This window comes from Lathyrus oleraceus, chromosome 1 (assembly GCF_024323335.1).
Source record: "Lathyrus oleraceus cultivar Zhongwan6 chromosome 1, CAAS_Psat_ZW6_1.0, whole genome shotgun sequence".
Lineage (NCBI taxonomy): Eukaryota > Viridiplantae > Streptophyta > Magnoliopsida > Fabales > Fabaceae > Lathyrus > Lathyrus oleraceus.
The window spans coordinates 62,908,479-62,920,815 of NC_066579.1; the positions used below are offsets into that span (position 1 = coordinate 62,908,479).

At 36.3% G+C, this 12,337-nt stretch overlaps 1 pseudogene; it reads right to left on the minus strand.

The window, feature by feature from the left end:
- Positions 1-8,673: 8,673 nt before the first annotated feature.
- LOC127091535 (LEAF RUST 10 DISEASE-RESISTANCE LOCUS RECEPTOR-LIKE PROTEIN KINASE-like 2.1) lies at positions 8,674-9,856 on the minus strand (annotated as a pseudogene).
- Positions 9,857-12,337: the final 2,481 nt, after the last annotated feature.

Below are 12,337 nucleotides of genomic sequence, written 5' to 3' on the forward strand. Positions count from 1 at the left end.
TCAAGCCGTGGTTACCGTTTGAGAGGTGGTTTTACCAGAAGTAGAGGTGTTACTCCGAGGAGTTTGGCCTCATGATTTGATCAAAGGTATTTCCCCAGTAGTGCGATATTGGAGGAAATGTTTCCGTCGGACAGAGATGGAAATAACATCAAAGGACGTTACGCGATCAGCGCGATTCAAGCCGTGGTTACCGCTTGGGATTTGGTTTTGCCGGATAGTGAAGACGATACTCCGAGGAGTTCAGCATTGTGAGCAACAGTATTTCCCAATCATCAGTAAGTGTCTGGTCGAGCTTTCTTTGGTGTCAGTAAACATCATCATTCGATGTCCAGTAAACGTCAAGTTGTTTCCCAGTTATTGTTTAATGTCTGGTCGATCATTGTGTGATGCCTGTCAACATCATTGTGGGATGCCTGTAAACATCATTGTGTGATGCCTGTCAACATCATTGTTTGATGCCTGTAAACATCATTGTTTGATGCCTGTAAACATCATTGTTTGATGCCTGTAAACATCATTGTTCGATGTCCTGTAAACATCATTGTTTGATGCCTGTCAACATCATTGTTTGATGTCCTGTCAACATCATTGTTTGATGTCCTGTCAACATCATTGTTTGATGTCCTGTCAACATCATTGTTCGATGTCCTGTCAACATCATTGCTTGATGTCCTGTCAACATCCTTGTTCGATGTCCTGTAAACATCATTGTTCGATGTCCAGTAAACGTCAAGTTTCTTCCCAGTCATCAGTCAGTGTCTGGTTGAAAGTGTTACTCTGAGGAGTTTGGTATCATGACGTCAGATCAGCAATGTTCCCTAGTAGTGCGATACTGGAGGAAATTTTTCCGTCGGACAGAGATGGAAATGATATCAGAAGACGTTACGTGATCAGCGCGATTCCGGGGTTCAAATGGAGAAAAGGAGATGTTGCGACATTTTCTGGAGATCGGGGTTCAATCAGAGAAGAGTATATGCTGAGGCATGTTCTGGGGTTCAAATGGAGAAAAGAAATGCTGAGGCATGTTCTGGGGTTCAAATGGAGAAAAGAAATGCTGAGGCATGTTCTGGGGTTCAAATGGAGAAAAGAAATGCTGAGGCATGTTCTGGGGTTCAAATGGAGATTGGAGTTGAAGATTATATCCAGGATGAGGTCCGCAGGATTATCTTCTGTTCATGTGTCACCTTAGACTCTGGCTGAGGCCAATGGAGGTCGTTATAGGTGTCTTCTGAGGAAGAGATACACATGCTACCTTCCTTTGTGAAGGTATACCCTCTGACATGTCGCCCTCAGAGTGGTGTTTGGTGTTATTTCCGTCGTTGCCAGCGGAATTATCATGAGAGATTGGAGATCGGGGTTCAAATGGAGAAAAGAAGATGTTGAGGCATTTTCTGGAGATGGGGTTCAAACGGAGAAAAGGAGATGTTGCGGCATTTTCTGGAGAACGGGGTTCACAATGGCGATCGTGAGTAATCGTCAGGCGACTGGGGTTCAAATCGGAGAATGGGGTTCATTATTTGGCAAACAGAAGAACGGGGTTCAAATGCGGTGATCTGAGGATCATTGGCGCAAAAGAAAATTTCGGGGTTCAAATGCAGAGATCCGAGGATCGTTTGCGCAGAGAAGAATTTTTGGGGTTCAAGAATGCGGTGATCCGAGGATCATTTGCGCAAAAGAAAATTTCGGGGTCCAGGAAAAGAAAAAAAAAAAAGAAGAATAATAATCCCGAGCGGATGTGGTGTTCAGGCCATGACTATCCCTGTGTTACCATTTATTTTGGTATCCAGGTCGACGTTTCTGTTTCGGTGATCAAGCCGACTTGCTCCGTTCCAGACGGATTTTTCTTTCAAGATTGTTTCTTCGCTGATTCTGACGGGCGTTGTTAATTATTATCCCATCAGAGTGCAAATTGTTCGTCTGTTTCTTGGTATTCAATCACTCTTCATCCTGATCATCTGAAAGCCGAGGCTGTTCATATCGACAGGTTCACAGTGGATTGAATATGGGCAGCTGTAACACCTCAAAATTTTGCCCTCCTCTCTTGGGACTAGCTTAACATATTGCATAGCATTTTTAGGTCATTAGGCATTGCATATTGCATATCATGTGGATACATTGTGCAAGTCATCCTCACAAGTCTTGTTCAGGAGATGAAGAGGTCATGGTGCAAGCTAGGGTTTTATTGACTAGTCATCAATCATCTGAGGATGTGGAAGTTGAAATTAGGGTTTTGTGATTCTCAAGAAGATTGGTCTTCATCTTGATTACAATGATTCATCATCATCATCATGGTTTGTCATCATCAGGACATTGAAGCTCATTCCTTGAGATTAGGGTTTTGACCACTGGTCAACCCTAATCAGTTGCAGTGGGCCAATCAGGGCATAATCAGGAGGTGGGGTCTATGATGACTATGGGGTTCATTCTATGATTGTATTGAGATTATTGAGGCTAGGGTTTCACCCTTGAGCCATTTCATCAGGAGATTGGAGCTCAATTTGATCAATGCATTGCCAAATTCATCTATCAGATGAAAAGTCAACTGTGGTCAACTGTGCATGACTTAATGGATTTGGAGGTGGAAATGAGTTGGATACACTTTATTCATGTTGGAACAAGTGTTGTATGACATCTCAAAGCTTAAGAATGGAGAAAATAAAGTCAGAACAAAAACTGCCAAAAATAGAAAGTGACTTGTAATAGAAGTTTCCAAAAATGGAAAGTTTTTGACCTCAAAATTACATGTCCAAGGAAGCTTCAAAGGAAAATTTGTTCAACATGAAAGTTGTAGATCTTGTTCTCACCTTTCCAAAAAGTCCAAGAACTTGAAAATCCCATGTATGGTTGTCAAGTTGTGGTCCAGTGAATTTCAAAAATGACCCATAATCAGGAGGCCATAACTTCCACATGGATTGTCCAAATTGGATGTTATTTATATGCACAAACTCCATTTGACATGTACTTTCATGGTGCATAATTGGATTTCTTCAAAAATGGTCAATGCAAAAAGTCAAATTTCAATTGGACAGTTAAATGAACCAGGGGCAAAATTGTCCAACTTGAGAAATAATTGGAATTTTTGAGTGGGGATTTTTGCAACACTTCATAAATGGAATTTGAAAGTTGTTGGAATACTCATAACATGCCAAGGCTTCATGGTTTGGAAAATGGCTTTTGAAATGAACTTGAATAATTGAACACATAGCCATCACATGTGGAATTTCCAAAATACACATCCAATGAGCATAAGCCAAGTTGCAACAGCTCACACATGTCATTTTGAGAGTGTGTGAGCTGTCCATGAGCTGGCAATGAGTTGGCATGAGAAGTTACACTTTTGCCCTTTGTGTGAAAATGACATTTTTGGTAATCACTTGGCATTTGGTTAATTAGAGTGATTAAACATGGATTAAGCAAGAGTATATATTCTTAATCATATCTAAATCATAACAGAATTCACAATTCATCAAAATCAGATCAAAACCCTCCAAATTCATCAAATCTCTCAAGAACACCAAAAAGCCAAATTCACCAAATCTCTCTCAATTCTTGATCAAATGCGAAAATTCTTATTGTGTTGATCTTGAATCGTCATCTACTCCATCTGTTTTTGGTGTTCAGCCTCAATCAAGCTCTAAAACGCGACTGTCCTAGCAAGGTGTTTCCATGGTGAATCGAGATTCGGCGCATTAGAAGCAATCTCCCTCGAACCTAAGCCTTGCATCTAACTTCCACAAGCTTCTACTCCAACTGTTTGAAGGAAAATCGCGCGGAGAACCTCAACATCACCACTGCCATTCCAGGTACTCCAAAATTCGAATGTCATGGTTTTGTATATGATGATATGCGTTTTGTAGATTGTGTAATGTAGAGCATCGTGATACAATTGGTTTGTGAAATAGCGAACTGTAGCTCACGTAATCTTGATTTGAAAGTATGAAACCAAACCCTAACTCCTTCGATCCGTGAGATTTAGGAACATTTAGGATAAATTAGGATGATATTTGAGATCCTCGTGTTGAGACGGTTCTAACCATATGCCACATGTTGATTTTCATGGAAGTTCGATGTTCATTGTGTTCTTGCGTTTCTGGTGAAGGAGATGAGAATTCTGGAGAAAAAAGCTGTTCAATCCGAATTTCTGTTTGAATCTTTGAATAAGGAGTTTCCCGCGCCACTGTTCATGTATTTACAACTATGCCATTAATGAAAACTAAATTAATTATATTAATTCAAATAAATTAGTAAAATCATAAAACACCTTAAAAAATTCATAAAAAATGTTTAAATGATCAGAAAAATATGTGAATTTTTACCTTGACTTCCTAATTCCCTGTAGAATTTTGTTGACCTATTTTTGGAAGTTGTGCTTGGAGAAAATTAGGTTTGACTTAGGGTTGTTTGACATGTATGCAATTTTGACACATTTTGCCATTTCCATTGTGAAATCCTCATGCTCTAAAGAAATTCCTGAAAATTTTTGTGGTGATTGTAGACATGTTGATGGTTATTTACATGTAAACTTTGTGAATTTTGGATACCTGTGGATTGAGTTATGAATTTTTGAATCTAGGTGTGACAATTTGTGTCACACCTAGTTAGGTCATATTTCTGGATTTATTTTCATGACCTAGACTTGTTAGAATGGAATGAAATTTTGCATGGATGTTCATTAACATGTTAAGATGCTATGTGTATTTTTCTGGATTTTTCCATTGCATTTTCAAATTGATTGGTATTTTTCATCTCTGTTGGTCAATTATGCAAGTTCATGTGACATAGGTTGGTAGATCTTGTGTGAAATGCTCATATGGTATTGAATGAATATGAAATTTGGTGTGCTGGTTATAGACACATGATAGGACATGGTGCTTTTAGTCCCATTCATTTCTTTATTGTTTTCATGGACTTATGAATTTTTGAAGTGAATGCATGTGTTGATGCTTTGGTTTGGATCATATAATTGTGTCTGTTTTTGTTGACTTTCATTGACATGGTTCCCTTTGTCCAATTGAGCTAAAATTTGACATGCCATACCTTGAATATTTCCTGTTTAGGTGTAAATTATTTGAGGATTTTTGGATTTGTTTTGACATGGAATTGAATGCAATAGTTCTGTTTGGATGTTTGGTGTTCCATTTGACCTAAATTGAATTGTTTTGTGCATGAAATGAGTATAATGAATGGTATGAGCATGGGACTAATTGTGTTGGCTTTTGTTTGACATTAATTTGACTTTGGTTAGAGATCCCTTGCTGTTTAGATATTTTTGTCACCTTTGGACCCTAGGCTTGGCCTAGTGGTCTAGTTTCTAACATTTGATTGATTTTTCAGGATGAAAAGGTGCAATGTGTATGGAGATTGAATCAAGTTAATTCAAATGAGTTTGGTTGATGTTTGTACACTAACATGAATTTGTTTTGTAGGTTGTGAAGCTTGGGCTTGAGCTTATAGCTTGCCTTGTTGTGCGTTGACTTGTATAGTCTGACTGATTAACATTTGCTGTTTTCTGATTGGTTGTCTGAGATACTGACTGGTTAGCTTTTGTACAGGTACATTTAGTCGCTTCTAGTTCTTTTAAGAACTTGCTTGCTAGCTGCTGCTTGGTTGTGTAGACCATTTGAGGTAGGTCCTCTTGACTTCATGTAGTCTGGAGACCCGGTTTGTTATTTGGCCGGGCAAAATGTCTGAAGTCCTCCTTAAGAGGCGATGATTGTGATTGTTTAATATTGTGCCTAAGCAGGTAAAGTCCTTAATCAAGGCAATTGGTGGAAGGTAGGGATATGCAATCTATCCCCCACTATTCTGTGTGTCGTCCCTCTGCTCACACGGCTGTGCGTTGATGCATTGGGGCACAAGCCCAAGATCTGTGCTGTCGCACAATCGAGTCAGAGTCATTGAGCGTAGAAGGGTCCCTCCATTCTGGACCCACGCTCCCTTGTCTGAAGCTCTCCCTGGTCAGGGATAAGAGCTGTGAGGTCTGATCCTCACTTCACCTTTCATCTGCTTCACCTTAGCCTCGTAATGGCAAGGTTAAGAGCAAACACAGCCCGTACAGATGACTTGCTGAGGCGGTCAAACCTATTGTGTGAGCCCACTTGTTTGGTTATAGTGCGTGCTATGTGGATATCTGTTTGAGATGCTTGTTCTCATTTGATGTATGCTTGAATTATTTTGTATGCTTGTGTGCTTGCTTCTTTCCTGGATAGGAGTAGTTTGCTTATGCAAGTAGGATAGAAAACTGAACTTAGGGTAATGATGCATGACAACACTAGGCTCGAGTCCAGCTCCCTGGTAGTGTGACTTCCCCTGGTTTCTGGCTAGTAATTCAGTCCCTTTCAGGGGGAACTACATCGCCCTGATCCTCGTTCCAGACGGGGTACGTAGGCAGGTGGTCGTGCGAGACCACTCCGGGCACTTTTTTTTCTTTTGTGTGTGTTTGTTTGTTATTTGATTGTGTGTTTGGCTTGGATGCCGACGTAAGTCCATTGATTGGCAGTCGGGCTCCACGTTTGCCGTTTTGTGTGTGTTTTGGCTTGGATGCCGACGTAAGTCCATTGATTGGCAGTCGGGCTCCACGTTTGCCGTTTTGTGCGTGTTTTGGTTCGGATGCTGACGTAATTCCATCCAGTGGTTGTCGGGCTCCATGTTTGCCACCCTTGCTTGTTTGTGTGTTTTGTGTTGTTTGGCGTGCGTAAGCCGAACTACAGTGGCTCTGATTCTCGTTTCAGACGAGATATGTAGGCATAAGATGCGATGTCTTATCGAGCTCCCTTCTCTTAACCCCACCTGCGTTCCCCGTATGTGTGTGATGTTTTAGCAACCTATTCTTTATTCTAGGACGTGGATCCCGTCGAGTACGACGGACGTGAGGGGTGCTAATACCTTCCCCTTGCGTAACCGACTCCCTTACCCTTTCTCTTTGGTCGCAAGACCATTTCCTTTCCAGGTTTCTCTGAGCGTTTCCTTTCCCTATCTTGGGATAAATAACGCGCAGTGGCGGCTCTGTGTTGTGTTTTTATTTGAGTCCCGCCGGTTGATTTTCGCGGATGCGACACCAACCTCAACATTCCCACCACCATCAACAGTCCTAACACCTACCACAAACTCAATCCCCCCACCAACACCAATCCCAACACTTCCATCACGACGATGTCCCGGGCTCTTCCAGTCCTCCACTTAGCCCCGACACAGGTATATAAGAGGATTACCAACAAGACTACTACACACCACAACAGACATTGTTCTTTAGCCAACCCGATTCAACCCTCAACTACCAAAGGCCACATTTCGAGGGCGCACCCAATAGGAGTCAGTTTGTCCCACCGAGACAAAGCTTTGAGGGCGCAGAGGGCACCCGCCTTTCCTACAGCATTGAAGGGACTTCGACCCAACCACAACGGCAAACGGAAAGGGGACGCGTTAGGACTAGGGGTGGGAATAGGGAAGCACCACCACCACGTGAGCCTTCTAGACGAGTAGTTAGACCTCCCCCGTGCGGATCGTACCAGGGACCGCATAATATGTGATAAATCCCAAATTAATAATGCATTTTAATTAAACTTTATAATATTTGTCTTGTGTATTATTTTAATATAAATATATTGTGTTGATTAATATAAATTAATATATATATATAAATATATATATATATATATATTATCTATATATATATATAGATAATATATATATATAATATATATATATATATATATATAATATATATATTATATAAATATATATTTATATATATCTTGTGAATTTTACAAATATATACATATATTATTTATTTACATGTATATATTAATATATTTTAATAATTTATAAATAATATTATTTAGTTATAAATTAAATATATATATATATATATATATATATATATATATTATATTATATATATATATAATATTATATAATATATATATATATATATATATATATTAATATATAATATATATATATATATTATATATATATATATATATATATATATATATATATATATATATATATATATATCTAATTATATATATATTATATATATTATATATATATATATATATATATATATATCTTATAAATATTATTATTTATATATTATGTTAAAAAAGATATCTTGTAAATAATATCTTGTAAATTAATATAAATATAAATTAATAAATTTAAAATAAGTTAAAAAATATTTTAAAAAATTAAAAAAAAAATTAAAAATAGATTAAAAAAATTAAAAGAAAAAGCAAAAAAAAAAATTAAAAAAAAAAGAAAATAGGAGTAGGCGCCACTCCTAGTGGCGACTTGCCCTACAATTGAGGGTAGGCGCCATCTAGGGTGGCGCCCATGTGTATCTTAGGGCACAAATGTGTCCATTTTTGAATTTTTTTTAAAATAAAGATTATTTTATAATTTTTTTAAAAAAATTATTTATTTAAAAAAAATTCTCTCAACTGTTTGATCGCGATGGTCATTGATTGCAATGACTGTTAGCCATATGAACTATATTTCGACTACAAAAAGTACTATATTTTACCATAAAATACTTCTCCACTGCCTCCATCTCCTAGTCTGTTGTCAATGCTGAAATACTCGGTGGCCACATCAAGATCTTCAAAGACGAAATGCTCGACTCCAAAGTTTTTATTTTTGCTAATCCGCTTAAATGGTTGCAAGGAGATGCTAGGAGAGTGTACTATCTAGGGACTCAACATGACTATTATTATTGTGGCGCCTATAAATGCATATAGATGCGAGGATAACAAGTGTTGCCAATATAGAAGAAATAACACCTTTCATAAAGAATAGGAAGTATAAGTAATTATATTGTGTATAAGAAGTATCTACAACGAGAAAATGAAGAAATATCTAAGGAAATTGAACTTATTACCAGCAGTCAGTTTCATTTTCCAATTCCATATTTCTGCATTATTTAGTTATGAAAGCAAATATGAGTTAGCATTCTGATAGTTCAAATATAATTTTGTACTTGAATATTAAAGGACAATTGTATTTTGCATACCTTTTGGATCCTTTGAGAGACACATAACTGCATTTTCTACTCTTTTGAATCCACATCTCCCTCCATGTTTTATGCAATTATGGCACGTGTCATCTCCCACACCATTCCATCTCACTTCAAATCCTTCATCTATAACATCCTTTGGAACTCTTGAGTTGTTTTTCACAGAATTCTTTTTTCCAGAAAATGTGATACTATTCTTACACTTCATAACACTAAAATCAGTCAATTTGGAACTTGATACTATGTATACAATTTGAAATTTTCCTTCTGGATTGCAAGCCATTACATTAAAATTATCTTGATTCGAGGGAGAATAGTATGAATCTGGAAGAGGTCCACACTCGTACAACATAATATACATTTTATTGTTGGAAGTATAATTGAAGAAATGAAAATCTATATCCACGTTAGTATAATGTTTGGGACATAGATCTATATTCCCCAGAGTAAAATCCCACATATCTTCTCTTACAATCCTCAAAACTTGAGAGGCTTGATCTATACGAAGGATGTGAAACTTTTGGTACTTGATTTCCATAGTCAAGCTTCCGTATTTGGCAGTCAAGCATAAATTTAGGGTGTCCGCAATAGCTAGGTTGGGTGTTATAGTTCCAGAAAGGATAAGTTATATTAACAAAATTACCGCAATTAAAAGGTTCACAAGATGTGTACATGTCATCCGCGGTAACATAGAATTCGCGGGAACATAGAATTGGCTCAAGAGTAGTGGGAGTAAAAGAAAAGTGTTGATGAAAGAAAAAATTAATGATATATGAGAAGAGTATTTATTCATAGTGACTTTGGTGTAATTAGAACCGGTATCATGCAACCTGAAATTCAATTGCATTTGTTAATATATATACTACAAGATATAGGATGATTTTAATGACTTATGAGTATGAAAATGTGTATGGTTCTCACAACATTATTCTCTTATATTAAAAAAACAGAATTGACAATTACATTATTCTCCTCTTGTACAAGAATCTCACCCACATGTATGTTGTCATTCAAAGACAAATATTCCTTCTAATTTGATTAGTTTCAATTTTTTCATAGCCATTATTTGAAAATACGAGGAGGTAAGAGGTTAATTTGAAAGAGACCAAGGAAGTTTTTAATATCTCTCTGGATTGCTTTGTTACCAACGTATTCAAGGAAGATAACTAAATGATAACAACGTATTCTAGCATTGAATTTAAAAGAAGGCTTGCACAGTTCTCTTCTGTACAATATGAATGTAGATAATGTTTTCTATACGTTGCAAAAGGAAATAAGAAGAGAAATAAAATTAAAACATCAAATTTTTTGATAATTTCAATCATATTTTCATCTATTTGCATGAATCGGTTTCCATCATGATTGGAGAGTTTGGAGTGATGAGTCAAGGATTCATTAAAAGCAAAAGAAGTAATTTACTTAGTTTCACCGATGGAAAGAGAAGTAAATGATAGTTGTTGAGTTCCGCAACCATCGTTTTCCGACTGTGGCCGATTGTTATAGGACTGAATTATCCGCGTTACAATCTCTATTTATTATGGTAGAGGAGTGTGCTTTTTCAATTCCTTGAGTGATCCTTATGCATTAGTAATTTGTGGTGCTTTATAATATATTGAGTAGAGAGGAGTGTGCTCTTCTATTATTGCCTACCTTGTACCTAATTCCTTATTTATTTGTTTCCCCATTGTCTCAAAATATTTATACTAGTAAAAACTTATGTGTATATAAAATAGCATTCCTACTACATGTAAATTATATTTTTTTAAAAATTTATTTTATCACCTTCACAGTAATACTTATTTCATTTAACTTCTACTTCATAAACTAAATCATCCCTCATCTTTTTTAACTCAACATTAAAATGAAATCTATTTTAAATATTTATCATATTTAATTTTAAATATAATATTATTAAATATCATAAAAGAGTAAGTTTTCTTTTCTTATTTTATACAATTAGATGTCTAAAAAAAAATATTTGGTAGTGGAAGAGCAAAATGCCCAAAGATAAAACAAACTACAAGAACACTTTGTTAGGGGTGTAATCCGACAATGTCCTCTATTAAAAATTGTTCAATAAAATTATGGGCAGCAAAATGAAATTGCAAATTACTATTTAAACTAGGATCTGAATTGTGTCATCAAAATGAAAAAAACAATTCAGATAACAAAGTCTTCCTTCTATTTCAAAACTCAATTGAACTTCGACTATTTTGGTCTCATAATGACATTCATGACTGAAATGTGGTGCTAAAAATGATCCATAATTGTCCCAAACTAAAAGCTCTATACCTTAATAACGTGTGTTTGTCGAAGAAAAATATTTATTTATTTATGTTTGTTTTTCTGTTCAACTAATTTTACAAATCATTTTTTAAGAGTAAGAGGGAAGTTATTCATCAAACACCACAGAGGATTGGAAACAGCCAAGTTTATTCCCGCATAGATTCTGAGATAGAGATTTGTTAAGAATTTATAATCAAAGGCATTTTTTTTCAAACATGCAATATAGTATTATTTTTTAAGCATTATTTCTGTTTCTGTTAGTGGTCGAAGAATTGTGATATGGAAAGCTTAATAATTATTCACTATCCTTTTTAATCTACACAGTTTTATTATCAAAGTTTGATTTTTTTTTTAAATAATAAGTTTTTTTTTTAATTTCAAAAATAACTAATAATTCAAAAAAAATACCAAAATAATCACTTTTATAAGAGGATGCGCCAGATGAATTGACGCACCCCTAAGTATGAAGAGGAGGCGCCAATAGCATTGGTGCATGCATTGGATTCCTCATAAGTAGGCGCCAATGCTATTGGCGCATGCATTGACCCTCATGAGAAGGCGTCGATGCTCCTGACGCCTTAGTGTGTTTTATGGTGTATGCGTCAATTCGTCTAGTGTATACACCCCTTGTATTTTTAATTTAAGTTTTATTTATTTAATAAATAAAAAACAGTAATGGAAAAAAATAAATTTATTGATGTTGTAATAATTTGTTACATTGGACTGAAAATAAACTAATGATTGACCCGATTATAACGTCTCTCTATTCCACATATAGCTGCGTTAGTTTGTCTCTGAGGTCTCCCACAATTTTCTTGAGGTGTTTGAGGTCTTTGTGTGCTGACCTGATCGAGCGATGACTGGTGGGAAGATCCGGCGGAAGTTCCAACGGTACTTGAGAGATGTGTCATCATTTGTTTCTAATATCCGGAGGGGCTCTGACCAACCGCACTTCCGTAATAGAGTTCGGTGCCCATGTCATCGTAGTTAAGTCGTTGAGGTTGGGTGGACTGGGGACGGTATAGTTTCCCAAAT